This window comes from Fundulus heteroclitus, chromosome 1 (assembly GCF_011125445.2).
Source record: "Fundulus heteroclitus isolate FHET01 chromosome 1, MU-UCD_Fhet_4.1, whole genome shotgun sequence".
NCBI classification, from domain to species: Eukaryota; Metazoa; Chordata; class Actinopteri; order Cyprinodontiformes; family Fundulidae; genus Fundulus; species Fundulus heteroclitus.
Window position 1 is genome coordinate 28,127,495 of NC_046361.1, and position 14,888 is coordinate 28,142,382.

Here is a 14,888-nt window from a genome sequence, read left to right on the forward strand (position 1 = left end):
TCACATACCAGCATATTTATCTGGTACAGTCAGTATAGGCCCAGCTGTTGAGCCCCATCTAGGAAAGTGAGTGCCCACTTTGTTTTACTGTTCTCTAAATCTCTAGCCTTTTCATGTATAATAAGCTATATATCTCTGGAAAAAGACTCACTTGCACATTTTGTGTTTTCTGCTGTTTATTTCCTGAATGTTATTGTCTGTCTGCAGTCATGTTTTTTTTGTAACCACAACAAAACAAGAACAACAAAGGAAGTGAGACAATATGATTGGTCTTCACTGAAATGCAATCAAGCTTTTGATGAGCTCTTGTTCTCTGTTCTATTTCCATTTCCTTCTCATTTGCTACTATCTGCTCTTACAGATTGCAGGTTTGGAAATAAATTAAAACAACGAGACATTCTTAAGCTACAGATCTTTTTGACCCGAGACAGCTTTTTAGAACACATGGTGTCTGATTCTTACTGATAGTCTGAGACTTACAATTACCCTGTCCAGATCAGTGCTTCAAGGAGTGATATTGATCACCATAAGAGGATTATTTGTATGATCCCCCATTTTCCATCCCATTTTCTTCTGAATGTTAAACCATTTAAAATTAGGGTTACCCTTTAAAATATGATTCTTATGGTAATTCCTATAAGTGCCATCATTTGATTAAATTAAGGATAAAATAAGCAAGAAAATAGCTATGTCTCCTCCTTAAAGTGTGAAGAATTACTGTGGAGATGTGATTTGCAGACATGGTTGTCAGATTTCTGGCTCCAGCTTTGGAGATGGAGTCATTTGCTCTGTTTTCAGGTTTATTGCATTCCAGCACAGTGGGACTGTAGTGCTTTGTCATGGAAGGGGCCTTGATGCTCAGGATAAAGGGCTATTTCCTTTTCTGCTCAAAGGAAAATAAATGACACATCAGTCTACCTCCTGTTTTATCATTTCCCTCCTTTCACTTGTTTTATCTTGCCTCCTAATCTGCTCATCCCAACTCACTTAATCTAGGAAGGCAACGTGACCAAGACTGTGATGATTCCTTGCCAACCACTCTGCTTCTTTTAGATTGTCGTCTCAAGCTGGCCATAAGAGTTTTCAGCAGGTCAAATAGTATGTGATTTAATCGGTATACTTGCTGTTGTGTTCTTCCCTGCTTTTGTTTTGGATTGCAACCAAAGTTGTGCACAACCGCCTGCATTTATATTCATACAAGCATAGAAAGAAGAGCCGATGTACACAACCAAACTCATCTTTTGTAAGGAAGGAGGTTGAGGTTTAAGGCTTGTAAAGGCTTTATTTTATATGGACAAGCGATTTACATGTACCTGAGCGGGCACAGTGCCCATGTGAGATTGATAGCTAACACAGTCTAAACAAGCATACACTGTGCATGCATGCATAACAGTGTCAGATTCATTATCTAAGGTTCTTCTAAGCTTGTCAGCCTTGACCAAAGGCACCTTGCCTTGTGGTGGAAAAAATTGTGATTTGAAGACCAAAAACATGCCACTATTTGCACAAGTATGAACTCCAGCTGCAGCAGTCTTTCTCAATCAACCCTCAGCTAAAAAAGGGAACAATTCTGCCTAAAATATTGACAAGCAAGCCACATAAATCTCATAAGAAGCATAGCGAGTAACAAAGGACAAACACATTTTTCTCAATGTTAAAATAAAGCTATAAACTTTTATGCTAATCTCCCATGAACAACAGATTTTGAAAGATCTTTTTAAAACACTATGTATTTATTTAGCTTTTGTCAGTGGTTTAAAACTTATGAAATATGCATCTAGCTTGTACTATATTTTTACTGGTTTTTATGCATATGTAAATATTTATGTTGGTTAAACCAAGTGAATCATTGATGCCAAATTACACTCAGCAACACGTTTATTATATACATCTTCCTTGTGTCAGGTTAGAGCCATTTTGCCTTCAGAACTGCCTCATTTATTTGTATCATAGATTGATGTGTCAAAAACATTTCTCAGAGATTTTGATAGAATCATGCAGCTGTTACAGATTTGTCACACACCCGAGTACTATATAACACCTCCACCCCGAAATGGAACCATTGATGCAAGGCTGAAGAGATCCATGCTTTCATATTGTTAATCCTACACACCCTATTTTCTGAAACCTGTAGCTAAAGTACTAAATCATCAAACCTGGCAGCATTCCCTAATCTTTTACTATCCAGTTTTGGTGAGTGTGTGCATATTTTACCATCACTTTTCTGTCTCATCCAACAGGAGTGGCACCTGGTGTGGGGTTCTGCTGTTGTAGACCATCTTCTTCAAGGTTCCATGTCTTATATACTCATAGATGCTGTTTCCCATACCTAGGTTTTGACAAGAGTACATTTGAGGTACTGCTGCTTCTCTTTTATCTCAAAGCAGTCTGCCCATTATCTTCTGACAAGACATTTTTCTCCACATAACGGCTATATACTAACCATGTAATGTTACAGCCGTAGGCTGTTTGTTTTGGTTGCTCTGCTGCTCTGTCCATAATGTCACTCCCTGCTCCCTGTGCTGAACTAGCAATTAGCTCTGACTGTTTACATGTGCGGCAGCGTTAATTACTTAGAACTCCTGGACCTGGGAGGAGCTCTATATATTCCTGTCTCTCCCAGTGTGTAAGCGCCAGATTCTTTAAAGCCATCCGTGTTAGTAGACCTTCCAACGTTCCTTGACTGCCTTCCTGTGTGTGACTAAGATTGCTCTGTGGATCCATGCCTGTTTGCCACTCCTCTGTCAGACTCTTTCGCTTGACCTCCTGATTCTGGACATCGAACCTTGCAAGTAATCCGACCAAGCCTCTCTGCCTAGCTCCTTGTTACCTCTGCTTGTCCATGCATGTTTGTGAACCAAGACCATGGACTGTTTCTGGACAAAGACCCTCAGATTCCATCTGTGGTACATTCACCTGCCTCTGCTCTTATGTGTATGACCCTGGACTGTTTCCTGGATAATTCTCAGGCGGCTAACTGCCAAGCTCCACCCAGCACGCTGCTCAGACCCACAACTTGGATACAGTGCCACCTCCCTTATTCAAGAAAGGTTAATAGCTATTTCTCAGTGTATACAATCATCCATTGTGTCCTGCAGCCACTAACCTGTTCCTTTCCCTTCTAGTGGTTCTTCATTATGAGCCAGCTGGTTTTCAGTCCATCCACACCTGTTGCTTTAATAACGCCTTGATTCAAACCTTGATTCATTACAAATGTAGTGTCTGACCATTATCTACTTATTCAGTGAATGTGTTTCCATTTTGCTCAATAACTCTTTTTTGGAAAAGCCAAAAAACACCTCAAGCGAATGTAAAAACTTTTTAATGAAATTGAGAACGTTTAATTTTGCCATTTAAATCAACCTTTTCTAGTTTGATATTTGCAAATGTGCGTAAAAAGGTTGAGGGGAACATTGCCACTGTTAACCAGTGAATGTGGAGGACATAACTACAGCAGAGTGGGAACATTAACCACTATATTCATTGCATTTCAAATTAATTTGGTAGCAAAAGATGTTGTTCTAAACATTGGTGACGCTTGGCCTATTGGTACATATATTTTTAAACAAATCTTACATAGCAGACTTTCTTTCAGATGCCACTAATGTATAATCTGACTAATACCCAAAGGTTCCTTACCTGCTAACATAACACTTGCTCAATCATTACCAAGGTTCATTAATTGTTTATGTGATATATAACAGGATGAGGTGGCCATGAAATGCAGTTGACTGACATATGTACTTTTTTCTTTTGTGAAATAACCCTAACACCTAAACCTAACCATTACCAGTATATTCCTAATCCTAACCTAAACCTAATTGACATCTTAGTCAGGGGGTTCATTAAACCAACCCCCTAGTCCAGTAAAATGTGAGGACCAATAAAGAGGTCCTCACTCTATATCAGTCCTTACTTTGGTGATAAAAATAGTAGAAAACATGTACACACACACACACACACACACACACACACACACACATAAAAAAATTGTATGTTATAACATGGAGAATAAAAACAAGCACAATAGTGTGGAAAATTAATTCTTTTCCAGCATTGCCACTGACAAACGCTGCAGCAAAACTAAAAGAGGGCACTGTTGCACCCCACAAGAAAATGATAAACACAATAAACTTTTTTCTTATAAAGGGTAGAATACCAACATAAATAACAGCATAAGAAATTAGGTAAAAGAGATTTTCACAAGTATGAATACTGTCATATATGAAATCTGGACAACGCATGCAATTTAAACTTCTACAAAACACATTTTGCCTCAATGTATTTGAAATTGAGAATTCAATAGTGTATCAGCTTCTTGCATAAGTATAATTTTGACCATAAATGAAGAATCAAGTGACTTCCAAAAATGATTGGTGAGAGCTTAGAAAATTACAAGGAAATAGGGTTTCAGCTTTTTTTCAGCTTCTCTTTCTTTTACAGTGGAGTTACTATCAAATATTGTTGTCTTAAGATCCTGACAAGTGTAAATGCAGCAGTAATTAGAGCTCAGCCATGAAGCATACAGCCCCAGATGGCCTGCAGTGCGCTGACCATGCAGCCAGACATTTCCAGCTGGAACACCTCCACTCACCAGCTGTAACATTTCAGCAACAATCCTGGGGGGCATGGCGACATACCAAACTGCCCAATCTCTGCACACAACTGGAGAAGAAAAGTCACTACTTTTAGGTTTTAGTTGCATGTATAATGCTATTTTTGTGTTTTAATGATTTATTTGTACAAATTTGTCTGACAAGTACTTTGAATAGGGAGTTTGTTGTACCCCACTTATTGTCCAATGACAGGTGTTTGCCAGAGTTGAGAAGACGTAAAATCCAAAAAACAGTTGCTGTTTGTTTTGTTGAGACCAAAGAAATCATCAAACAAGGGAGATGTGGAACTTACCCTCATGTTATCGCTAACATCAAGTATTGTTTGAAAAGATGGCCCTGAAATTAATGGAGTGTTTTATTATTTCCCATGTTCCAGTAAGCTATCTTGAGTTAATAAATCTGTCAATAGTAAAAATTTCCTCTCAAAGATGAGAAAATGTATTTCACAGCTCAGGACCTGGATATTTTCTACAAAGTATATAATTATATAAATATATATCCATTCACAACAGGGAATACAGGGGCAAAACAGAAATTTATATGAAGCAACGACTGTCAACGTTATAATGGTGCATTTGAGTTATGTGTCTGGAGAACACAGGATGGCATCCCCCCATTACTAACCCTCCCAACCATCTGTGCCACATCTCACTTGGGGCTATTCTGCAGCATCTTTTTGTATCATTTGTTGTCTCCCAGCTTGTCTCCTGTCTTTTGGTTCTACTCTGTATCCAATGGTCATAGTAATGTTCATATCGTAGATCAAAGGCCAAAAACAGTGAAATTTCATTATTTTAGATAGAAAGAACTAAGACATTGTTTTGTGAGGAACTAAAGGTATCTTTTCAGATGGAATATGATATGACGTCACACACCACCTCTCTGTATTGTTCTCAAGTCTCTTGTTTACAAAGCAGGGCCGGCCTCATGTGCATGTGTGTGCATGTGAACAGCTGTCACTCAGGGCTTAGGGCTCCTACAGAAACGAGGCATATGTTCTTGCTCCCACAGTTAATGATGTCAGCCCTTTCCTCCCCTTAAAATGCCCCCGCTGCATTCACTTGAAAATGTTTAGGACCCATTATTGACACAAAAAAACAAAGGTCTTTGGTAAAGAAGTTGTCAGATAAGGAAAGCGACAAAACACATTTCCAAAGTGGAGCACTGGCAACTCCAGTTTGAGTCAGAGCAAGCTTTTCTCTGCCGGACAGATGAGTAACAGCAAGGCAAAAGCAAAGCAAGGTAAGTTTATTTATAAAGCACTTTTCATTAACAAGATGATTCAAAGTGCAGTTCATGAACAACAACAACAAAAAAAAACAAAGCATTAAAGAGTAAAGAAAACATTAAAGAGACAGGGAAAACATTACAGATGAAAGCATATTGCATTAGCAATAGCAGCTGGTCAGATACAGTAAAAGACAAGTTGGACAAACTTCAACATTAACATTTAAAGACAACTCTAAATCGTTTTTTAACCTTGAATTAAAGGAACTCAGGGTTTCAGCACTTTTACAGCCTTCTGGGAGTTTGTTCTAGATAAGTGGAGCATAAAAACGAAATGCTCCTTCTCCATATTTGGTTCTGTTTCTGGGTATGCAGATTAACTTTAGCCAGAAGACTTTAGAACTGGGGTGATGTGCTCTACATTCAGCATAAAGTAAAATGTTTGGTTTTGTTGGTGTTACGGTTTTATTAAATTTGTGTTGGCATGTTGATTCGATTCTATAGCCCCATTTACACTACCCTTGTTAAACCGATCCATGCCAAGCTCGGTCTAAGCTTGGATCAGGTAACCAAGCCAAGCTTGGTTCTGACGACCGTTTACACATCACGCTATCTCGGTTCCTTGCCTCCTAGTGACAATCTGCGGTACTACTACTCTCTGGGATTGAAGGGGGGAATCAAGCAAATCAAAATGGCGGCGCCCGTAACATTCAGGAAGTTATGCTTGATTATTATTGTGATATTTCGTCAGGCAAAGACGGCAACTTTTGGTGAATTTACTTGACAAAGTCGGCTTTTGGGAAGTGGATAAGACAAACGAACGTCTAATAAGGATTTATAGACGCAAGAAACAACGACCGACGCTGAGGTTCATCACACTACTAAGCAGAATCATCACTGGAAATTGTGTGTCACGGTAGGGAAGCTGGTATTTTTATGAATGTCTGAAATGTCAGCTAGCTGTAAGGAGATGACGCTGTCTGCTCATGTGCTCTTTGTTATTAGAGAACCGAGCTACTGAAAAACCGAGCTGAACCCACACATGGAACTGGTTTGCATTTAGCGCGGTCCGGTTGTGTCTAGCTTGGTTCAGTTCAGTTTGCGTTCCATTTACACTCGATAGTTATCTCGGTTACCGAGCTCAGACTGGTCTCGGCATGGTTAAAAAGGGGTAGTGTAAACGGGGTAAATGTAAAGCTACAATTATGTTACCTTGCATGTAAGATGAATTTTCACGGTATTTGTGTGTTCACAAACACATGTGAATCCATGTACCTCTCTGACTTCAATAATTTGTGTCTGAAACAAAAACGGTTCGGGCCAATCACGCTGTAGTATTGTGGTTTAAGGCAAGAGATAACGAGCCCACAGCCGAACCAACATAAACATGGCAGCGCAGGAGGATGCACACGTAGCTGCTGCAATCACATTTGTTTTGTAAGAATCCACAATTTCATATTTGAAAGAAGCAAGAAGTGCCTTAACTAGTTTACCTTCTTGTGGTTTCTCATGATAAGTGCTGCTTACGTTTTAATTTGATAACGTGATTGGCTGAAACAAACCTTTTGTAAGCGGGCACTAGGTGTCGCTTTGCCCCATCAGGTTGGAGAGTCCTGCAGAATGTCCCTCACTTTCCCCAAACAAATTTGATGGGAGCAGTCCCAGATTGATAATGTGTAGAATGGAGAGTGCTACATGTTATCAATCTGGCTAACCAGGTTAACAATTATAGCATGAGGGTTATTTGCATCAGTTTTACCAGCGATAGGCCACATGTTACTAATGCAGCCAGGCAGGCTTGTGAGCTGCCAGCTGTGATACTCTCATCCATTCAGGCCATTATTTTTTTAACAAAAAATAAATAAATTTACTCGGATAACTAGTGGTGGTTACATTTTGGAGGTAGAGAGAGGTGTGGTTTGCCACACATCTTGTTTTGTTCTCAAGACAGTGCTCAACAGCCCACCTATTGGTGAAATTTCACTTATTGCTCCTTTAAATATTCAATCCGGGTGTTAATGACCATATATTTATACGATTCACTTGTTGTAGGATAAAGTGTAATGCAGCTTTAGCGAAAATTCAGACTGAAGAAACACTATTGCCTACCTCCATCAATCAGGGACTCATCCGCCTCCAACGCAAGCCAATCAGCTTTGAACTGCTCCTCCTCAAAGCCAATCAGCATCCTGGGTTCATCTTAAAAAGAACTCCACATCCTCATCTCGGCCTTGTCCTCAGCGAGCAAGCAGTGGCTGCGCGTGTCCGGTTTGGACTCTGTCGACCGGTTTCCACCCACCTCCATCCCCTTCTCCACCATCGTACCAAGCTCCGCCTGGCTTTCCTACGGTGCTCCTTCAACCTCGTTCCTATCAGAGTGTAATTCCTGCTGGACTCTCATGGAATTCCCAGCCACTCATTAAAATGGTCCGGCAGAAGACCGCCATGCTGAGCCTGGTTCTGCCAGAGGTTTCTTCCCAAGGGGGAGTTTTTCTCTCCACAGTCGCTTCATGCTTGCTCATCATGGACAGTTCATGCAAACCTGTGTTTATCAAGTTGGACATCAAGCTCAAACAGATCATCATATGGACTGAACAAACTTTGCTTATCTCCACTCCACCACCAGTTTCAGACCCGGGGGGAAATATCCCTATTCTCATACGCCTGCTAATGCATATTCAAGTATAATTCAGCGTGAATTTTTCCTGCCGAGGTCTGAGCGCCAAACTCTTAAAATATTGTATCAATAAAATTCTTCTAATTGCCTTTTCTTTCTGTGTGAGTTTTTCAGATTGAAATGTAATACAATTTGGTTTCACAAAGTAAGACTTTTTACTAAGCAGTGGAATATACCTGTCACAGTATGGTTCTGTTTTAGTTTGGTTTTTGGACTGATGAGGACTTTTTCTGTTTACTCTGTCACGATTTACGTTTCTGTCTTAGTTTTAGTTTGTCCCAGTTTGGGTTTTGTTTTGCACTTTGCTATATTTACTCAGTTCATCATTCAGTAGTCAGCCAGCCCCTGTCACCTCCCTGTTTACTCCCCAGTCAGTTCATTCATCTGCCCAAACAATTCTCACCTGTTTTCCCTAATTAAGTTCCAACTCAGCTTACCTGTTCACTTGCCTTTATATACCTGCCTCACTGAGTCACTCACTACCAGATCGTCATGTCATCTCCTTGTCATCTCACTTGTTGTCACTCGTGATTCTGCCACCGTGCTTTTCTGTCTATCTCTGTGCTCTACCAGCTTGGACTCAATACCAGTGACATCTGCATCTCCTGGTTTGTTTTTTGCCTTTTTACAATAAACACCTTTTTACATAACTCTGTGTCCGGCTGAATTCCGGGTTCGCCAGCAACAACCGTTACAATACTTACCGTATATTTCGGACCATAAGGAGTACCGGATTATAAAGCACACTAAATTTTCTTCCCAAGAGTGTATATCACTGTGCCCCTTCACATGCACAGCTCTCTATATCCGTCTCTGTCAGGATGATAGAGTAGTTGGACTACACTGTCATGTTTCTTACATAAGGCCAAAATAAACGTAAGTTTTACACTGAATTAATGTACTAATGCTTATTGGTGCTGGCGCGTACTCTGGGCATGGTCTGCCCAAAGGCTCCCACATACTCAGGCATACTGTGCGCATACTGTGAGCTTGGTGGACTCCGTACCTGTATATGTGGACCTCTGCATTGTCTAAAGGACTGATCCTTTAGACAATAGTCAGGTAACATCAGCTACCATATGTAATGCTATAATAACGTCATGATGAATAATTGATCTCAGATTGAATTCTGAACAATGGAAGAGTTTGACAAAGGAACCCAACTCCTGCTGTAAAGGATACACTCCTGCTCATCCTTCCTGACACAACCAGGATTCAAAACACAGGTCCCCCATAAGAAAGACATAGACTTTCTTATCCTTATTGAAAGGATTACCGAACTAAAAGGACTGGATGGGTTTTGAAAGAGCTGATATTTGATGGATCTTCACCAGCCTTGGCCTTCCTCTCTCTGAGTGATTTTGCCTGAGTGGATCACCTGGCAAGGTCTCTGGCCTCTTTAATCTACAATAACCCAAAAAAACAGATACTCATGTCACGAAGGAGCAGTAAGAAATCACTTCACAATGAATAGAACTATGTCACTATGGATGTTTTGAAAGACATGTTGGAAGAACAAAATAAGTTTTACACTAGCATGCTTGATAGGCAAGAATCAAGCTCCCTGTATTTCACAAAAACAATGCTGGATTCTGTAAACACTAGAATTGATGGGATTATTAAAGATGTGCAGGAGGTGAAGACCAGCCTTCAGTTTTCCCAAACTCAAATTGATAATTTTAGGGCAATGGAGATGAAGGTGGTCTCATTTGAATCTTAACTGCAGCAAATGTGCTCACTGTGCACTAACTCTGAAGTGAATGATATTGCCTCAAAAATTGATTTCCTTAATAATCAGAGTTGCAGAAATAATTTGATAATTGATGGCTTAACCCAGGATAGTACATTTGAATCTTGGCCAGACTCTGAGAAGAAAGTGAGGGAATTTTTCAGTGACAAGCTTAAAATTGATTCGAAATCTATTCAAATTGAAAGAGCTCACTGTATTGGAAACTTCAAACAGCAAAACCAAGACCAATTGTTGTAAAATTTCTACGCTACAAGGACAAAGAACTTATTCTCACAAAGGCGAAAGCTCATCTAAAAAACACTGGAGTCTATGTCAATAAAGATTTTTCAGATCGAATTAGGAAGAAGAGGACCGAGCTGCTTCCAGCTATGAAACAGGCCAGAGAGAGGGGAAACTTTGCTGTTATTAGCTATGATCGTCTCATAGTTAAACCCCGTCAACAACACCAGATGGCAACAATCAGTGATATATAAATCACTCCTCTCATTGTATGTATGATGATTTCTCCTGATCCAGTCCACATGCATGATGATTTCTCCTGACCCAGACCAAGACAGTATTATTCAACAGAATTATTTTGGTTCTACTAAATACTATTGTGAAAGTACTTTTAAAAATTTGATAAACTCTCTTAGTACTAGAAATTAATTTTCTTTTCTTCATATTAATGTTCGTAGTTTGTTCAAAAACTTTGAGAGTTTATCTACTTGTCTTGAAATTCTAAATTATACTTTTAATGTGATAGGGCTAACGGAAACATGGCTGACTGACACTTCAGCTGAGAATTTTCATCTAGAAGATTACAAACATATCTTCAGATGTAGAGAGGGAAGGGTGGGTGGAGGAGTTTCTATACTTATCAATTCCAATCTACATTATAGAGAAATACGTGACATTGAAAAGTGTTTTAATTTTTCCTCAGAAGTAGAAGCAGTAGAAACTAATTCAGTAATTATTTTATGCATCTATAAACCACCCAATTGTGACCTTTCTGCATTTATTACCGACATCTCAAATGCTCTGGATATTATTTCCAGTGAAAGAAATAACTGTTACATAATGGGTGACTTTAACATTAATATTGGAAATAGTCAGGGAAATATGTTAATCAAAGAATTTATCGACACTATCTATTCTTATAGTTTTAATCCTACAATTTCTGTCCCCACCAGAGTAACTAATACATCAGCAATTTATATAGATAATATTTTTACCAATGTGTATAACAAGACAATGAAACACGGTGTACTGTGTATTGATGTGGCTGATCACTGTCCCATATTTTTGATCTCTGTCAAGGAGAGTAGAAATTGTCCCTCCTTACAAAACAAAAGATATAGACGAACTTTCAGTGAAAGAAATGTTATAAATTTCAGACAAGCGGTAAGTCAGTTAACATGGAGTGAAATCTATCAAACAGTAGATACTCAGAAGGCTTTTTCATTGTTTATAAAAAATGTTACTCAGGTTTATAACTCATGTTTTCCTCTTCAGCCAGTGCCTTCGAAATACAAAATGTCGAAACCGTGGATAACTCCAGCTATCATAAAGTCGCTGAAAAACAAAAATAGATTATATAAGAAATACATTCTTTGTCCTACCCCATTTAATCTGTTGCAATTTAAAAAAAATAGAACTAGGCTAAATCATGTCATAAGAGGGACAAAAATCCACTATTACAATAGTAAATTAAACAAAAAAACAATACATCTTCTTTGTGGAGAACCATTAAAGGGGAAGTCCGGTCAACAAGGAAAAATCAGGGTATCATTAGCTATAACTAAAACTAATACGTTTGTGGTTATTTAATGAACTTATCTTTAATCAATAAGAAAATAAAAACATAAATTGTCGTCTGAATCACTGTGTATGGGGGCTGACATTACTGCCCATATTTGGGCAGTAAGGGGCGTTTGACATCACATCCTGGGGCGTGGAAAAGCGGAAGCGGCGACAGCATTTCTCTCCGCTTTCCATGCAAAGTCAATAGGAGCCGTTCTACATAGCTGCGATCATCAATAATTTTTTCGGATTTCCAGAGGACTTCACCGCTGACATTCCCAAGAGCTTTTTGCTGAAGCAACAATGCCCACGTGCATGGCCATCGGATGTTCCAACACAACTGGTAAAAGTGGAAAAAACATTGCTTATTTCAACTTCCCGATTCATGAGCCACCGGGCTCGTTGCTGGATTGCCAACTTGAACAGAGCGGATTTGCCATCTAACTTCTGGCCAGAGAGAAAACACGTCATATGCAGCAACCATTTTGAAGAAGAATGTTTTGAACATGACATGAGAGCGAGGATTTTCGGTAAGTTATTTTTTATTTTAGAATTTTTATTTAGAATTTGCGGGGATGGTCACCGAGCAGAGGGGCGAAGGGATACCACATGTGATGTGGTATCCCTCCGCCCCAGCATGTGCTGGAACGCTCTTATATTTTAATATTTATACAATAATGACCACCTGCCCTACTAGAGGGCAAATGTATAACTTAAGTCACTTCAGCGATCTCTCCTCCGCTGTGTGTGGTTGTGTGCGCTCCGCTGCAGCGCCGGCAAAACCGTGCTGCGGCGGAGCGCGCACACACACACACACACGCACACACGCGTGTATACATATATACTGTAGGACCCGACTGAGTTTGCACTGGAAATAGGTACGCTGGATTCCGTCAAAAGTCCGGTTTCTGTCAAGAAACTCTTCTAAAAAAATCCATATTGCTATCAGACGATGACAGCTCCACGGAGCTCCCATCACTGTCATTAAGTACTTCATCACTCTCTGCTTCGTCGTCACCATGTTGGAAAATAGTGCGCCGTGATAAACAGAGCGTTGAAACTTGCTCAACTGCGGGTCCGCCGAGTGACGACAAAAAATGGGAGGTGACAGTAATATTCTTGACCAAGATGGATTCCTCCACATAAACATGATTAAATGAAAATTATTCATAATTAAAAAAACTTATAATTTTTTGCACAGTATGTAGTAGTTTTATATTTAAAGTACTTTCAGCAGTTTGAATTCTGATTTTGACCGGACTTCTCCTTTAATTGTATTCTTAACAAAAAATATTGGTATAGCAGTTACCAAATGAATTTAAGATCAACGACTCTATCACCTCAGATCCGCAACAAATAGCCAAAAGATTTAATGCCTTTTTTTCTGACGTAGGTCCGACACTAGCTTATAATATTTCATCTAGTCAGTTTGGAACACTAGATTATATGAATGCTTCAACTTTTAAGGAATTGAGCCTCACTTCCGTTACCGAGGTTGAAATCAGAGATGTAATTATCAATTTAAAAGACTGTTCATCAGGACATGATAAGATTGACAGTAAAATATTAAAAGAAATTTATCCTGATATCATTAAACCTTTAATCTATATTTTTAACCTTTCTCTAAACCAAGGAGTTGTGCCTGTAGAGTTAAAAATGGCTAAAATTACACCAGTTTGTAAAGAAGATGACCCTGCTATTTTTAAGAATTATAGACTAATTTCAGTGTTACCAGCCTTATCCAAAGTTCTTGAAAAACTGGTTTACACACAAGATTAATTGAACATTTGGATAAAAATTATATTCTATATGCACACCAGTATGGTTTTAGGAAGCAACACTCTACGTACATGGCACTTGTCCAATTTTTTACTGAAATATACAAAGCAAAAGATAGAAAAGAAAACACTGTAGGTATTTTACTGGATCTTTCAAAAGCATTCAATACTGTAACCATATTATTCTGTTAAAAAAACTTTCACATTATGGTATTCGAAATAAGTCACTACTCTGGTTCACTAGTTACCTTTCAGACCGGTATCAAATTGTCAACTATAATGGGACAGAATCTCCTCTACTTCCTCCTCAGTGCGGTTTACCACAAGGTTCCACCTTGGGTCCCTTGTTATTTTTAATATATGTCAATGACCTCCCTAATGTTTTAGATAAACTTTCTAAAATCTTATTTGCAGACGATACAAGTGTGTTTTACTCCCATAAAAACTCTGAAATTTTAATAAAGCTAGTTAATGAAGAACTTGACAAGTTATCCTCTTGGTTCAAGTTCAACAAATTGTCACTTAACATAAAAAAAAAACAAGTTATATATTTTTTGGTTATAAGTTTGATATGTTTAAACCTCCAATGAAAATTCAAACTGATAATACTTCCATTAATAATGTTAGATCTGCTCGTTTCCTTGGTGTTATTCTAGATGATTCTTTATCCTGGAAACCCCATATTAGTGCCATAAGTACAAAACTAGCCAAAGTGGTCGGTATACTGGAAAAAACCCGCCACCTGATTAACAAAAAAAGTTGCAATTATGTTATATTATTCAATGTTATAACCATATATTAATTACTGTAATGTTGCTTGGGCTAGCACCCACCCAACTAAACTGGAATCTGTTGTTCGACTTCAGAAGCGAGCTTTAAGGCTAATATTTTGTGTAAATCGTAGACACCCCTCGCAACCACTGTTTGCTCAGGCAAGTATTCTTAGTGTTTATCAAGTGAATAAACTTTGAATAGCTTTATTCGTTTATAGCTCTATAAAAACAGTTACTTCCTCAGCACTTTTGTAATATTTTTACTTTTAATAATGAATTTCACCA